The 3,641-nt window shown below is 47.2% G+C and overlaps 1 pseudogene; it reads right to left on the bottom strand.

Annotated features, from left to right (window-relative positions):
* Nucleotides 1-4: 4 nt before the first annotated feature.
* On the bottom strand, nucleotides 5-800 carry LOC102252330 (annotated as a pseudogene).
* Between the last annotated feature and the right edge of the window lie 2,841 nt (nucleotides 801-3,641).

The raw sequence follows: 3,641 nt of genomic DNA on the forward strand, positions 1-3,641 counted from the left end.
TGGCCCTGCAGGTCACCTGCAGGAAGATGCGGGTGTCTCTCGTGGTGTGTACCCGGAGCTGCTGGCCGGCCACGGCCAGCACACACTCACTGCAGTCATCCAGAAACACAGACGTGGACACAGGCCCGCAGAGCAACGTGCAGCTGCGGGCCTTGCTCAGCCGCAGGGTGTTGGGATTGCCCTACAGTCTGATCGTGCAATCGCTCAGTTTGGTCAAAAGGACGTCTCGCTGGTGCAACTCCTCCGCTCTCTTCTCCAAGACTTGGGACTTGAGGTTGGAGAAGCTGCAGAGCCAGCTAGAGCCCAGGGCTCCCTCCTTGGTCAGGGAGGGCGGGGAGGCCAGGGTGCCTTCCGCCACCGGCGCCGGGAGCCGCATCTACTACTTTGGGGGCCAAGACAGCATCCTTCCTCCGGGTCTTGAAAGCAAATCGCTTCTTGGGCTGCAGCTGCTGGCGCCTGCCAGGGCCGCCTGCAGCTGCGCTAGCGCCTCCTGTGCCTGCCGCACTTCCGTCCTTAAGGAGTTTCAGGAGCCCCCCGAGCCGAGTGGCCACCTCCTCCAGCCGCTCCACCAACTCCCAGCCCTGCAGAAGCTCTTCCACCGCCCAGGCGAAGGCGGCCTTGAAAAAGTCGCTCTTCTCCAGCACCACCTCCTGGTTCTGCCCCTTTTGCTTCTGCCTTTCCGCCTCCAGTTGCCTCTCTTGGTCTCGCCTCTGAAGCAGCTCTGGCAGCAGGCTCCGCTCCCGCTGGAACACCACTTCCCGGTTCCTTACAACAGTAGCGGAGCAATTACCTGTCTCCATCTTGACTGCAAGCTTCCTTTCTCCTGCCTTCCTTCCTCTGGGCACGCCCTCCTGGATTTATTTTTATTCACCAGTTTATGTTGTTCATTATATTCCACAAATGAGTGAGATCATGTGATATTGATCTTTCTCTGACTGACTTATTTCGCTTAGCATAATGCTCTCTAGTTCTATCCACGCTGTTGCAAATGGTAAGAGTTATTTCTTTTTTTACAGCAGAATGGTATTTCAATGTGTAGATGTACCACAGTTTTTTAATCCACTCATCTGCTGATAGGCACTTAAGCTGTTTTGAAATTTTAGCTATTGGAAATTGTACTGCTATGAACATAGGGGTGCATATATCCTTTCTGATTGGTGTTTCTGGGATATATTCCTAGAAGTGGGATCACTGGGTCATATGAGAGTTCCATTTTTAACTTTTTGAGGAAACTCCATACTGTCTTCCATAGTGGCTGCACCAGTCTGCATTCCCAACAGCAATGCACGAGTGTTTCTTTTTCTCTGTATCCTCTCCAGCAATTGTTTGTTGATTTGTTCATGATAGCCATTCTGACAGGTGTGAGATGATACCTCATTGTTGTTTTGATTTGCATCTCTCAGATGATTAGTGACTTTGAGCATGTTTTCATATGCCTCTTGGCCTTCTGTATGTCCACTTTCAAAAAGTGTTTATTTAGGTCTTTTGCCCATTTTTTTATTAGATTGTTTATCTTCCTTTTGTTAAGTTGTATGAGTTCCCTATAAATGTTGGAGATTAAACCCTTATCGGTGATAACATTGGCAAATATGTTCTCCCATGCAGTGGGCTTTCTTGTTGTTTTGTTGATGGTTTCTTTTGCTGTGCAGAAGCTTTTTATTTTGATGTAGTCCCATTTGTTTATTTTCTCTTTAGTTTCCAATGCCCTAGGAGCTGTATCAGTGAAGAAATTGCTTCGGCATATGTCTGAGATTTTGTTGCCTTTGGATTCCTCTAGTATTTTTATGGTTTCCCATCTTACATTTAAGTCCTTTATCCATTTTGAGTTTATTTTTGTGTATGGTGTAAGTTGGTGGTCTAGTTTCATTTTCTTGCATGTATCTGTCCAATTTTCCCAACACCACTTATTGAAGAGACTATCTTGGCTCCATTGAATGTTCTTTCCTCCTTTGTCAAATATTAATTGAGCATATTGGTTTGGGCCAATTTCTGGGTTCTCTATTCTATTCCATTGATCTATATGCCTGTTCTTGTGCCAGTACCAGGCAGTTTTGAGAACAGTGGCTTTGTAATACAGCTTGATATCTGGTATTGAGATCCCACCTATTTTCTTCTTTCTCAGGATTGCTGCAGCTATTCGGGGTCTTTTTTTATTCCAGATGAATTTTTGGAGAGTTCGTTCTAGATCTGTGAAGTATGCCGTTGGTATTTTAATGGGAAGTGCGTTGAATTTATAGATTGCTTTGGGTAGTATGGACATTTTAATGATGTTGATTCTACCAATCCATGAACACGGTATGTTCTTCCATCTGTTTATGTCTTCCTCTATCTCTTTTTTCAACGTCCTGTAGTTTTCTGAGTAGAGGTCTTTTACCTCTTTAGTTAAGTTTATTCCTAGGTAGCTTAATTTTTTTGGTGAGATGGTAAATGGGATTGCTTTTTTAGTCTCTCTTTCTGCAAGTTCACTATTGGTGTATAGAAATGCCATAGATTTCTTGGCGTTAATTCTGTATCCTGCTACATTGCCGAATTCTTTTATTAAGTCTAATAGTTTTTTGATGGAGTCTTTAGGGTTTTTTAAGTATAATATCATGTCATCTGCAAATAAGGACAGTTTTACTTCCTCTTTTCCAATTTGGATGCCTTTTATTTCTTCTTCTTGCCTAATTGCAATGGCTAATACTTCCAGTACTATGTCGAACAGGAGTGGTGAGAGTGGGCATCCCTGTCTTGTTCCTGTTCTTAGGGGAAATGGTGTTAGTTTTTGTCCATTGAGTATGATGTTGGCTGTGGGCCTGTCATATATGGCTTTTATTATGTTGAGGTATGATCCTTCTACTCCCACCTTGCTGAGAGTTTTTATCAAAAATGGGTGTTGGATTTTGTCAGCATCCTTCCTCCGGGTCTTGAAAGCAAATCGCTTCTTGGGCTGCAGCTGCTGGCGCCTGCCAGGGCCGCCTGCAGCTGCGCTAGCGCCTCCTGTGCCTGCCGCACTTCCGTCCTTAAGGAGTTTCAGGAGCCCCCCGAGCCGAGTGGCCACCTCCTCCAGCCGCTCCACCAACTCCCAGCCCTGCAGAAGCTCTTCCACCGCCCAGGCGAAGGCGGCCTTGAAAAAGTCGCTCTTCTCCAGCACCACCTCCTGGTTCTGCCCCTTTTGCTTCTGCCTTTCCGCCTCCAGTTGCCTCTCTTGGTCTCGCCTCTGAAGCAGCTCTGGCAGCAGGCTCCGCTCCCGCTGGAACACCACTTCCCGGTTCCTTACAACAGTAGCGGAGCAATTACCTGTCTCCATCTTGACTGCAAGCTTCCTTTCTCCTGCCTTCCTTCCTCTGGGCGCGCCCTCCGTGAGGCGTCCCACCAACGCGTCCTTTGATTGGCCAGATACAATGACGTCAGAGGACCGGCCTTATTCTCTTAGCCCATTGGTTCCTCTACATCGGAGGGGCGGGGCCGACTGACAAAGGGGGTGGAGAAACAAAGGTCCTTGTGGATGGGTGGGGTGGGAGGCAGGAGGGGGAAGCCTTTTTTTTTCTTCTTAAAGGGGCAGGACTTATATCCGGGATTGTGGGGTGAGTTGCAGCAGCGGCAGCTGCACATGTGTGAAATTTTAGCTATTGGAAATTGTACTGCTATGAACATAGGGG

Source organism: Myotis brandtii, unplaced genomic scaffold, assembly GCF_000412655.1.
Source record: "Myotis brandtii unplaced genomic scaffold, ASM41265v1 scaffold39453, whole genome shotgun sequence".
Lineage (NCBI taxonomy): Eukaryota > Metazoa > Chordata > Mammalia > Chiroptera > Vespertilionidae > Myotis > Myotis brandtii.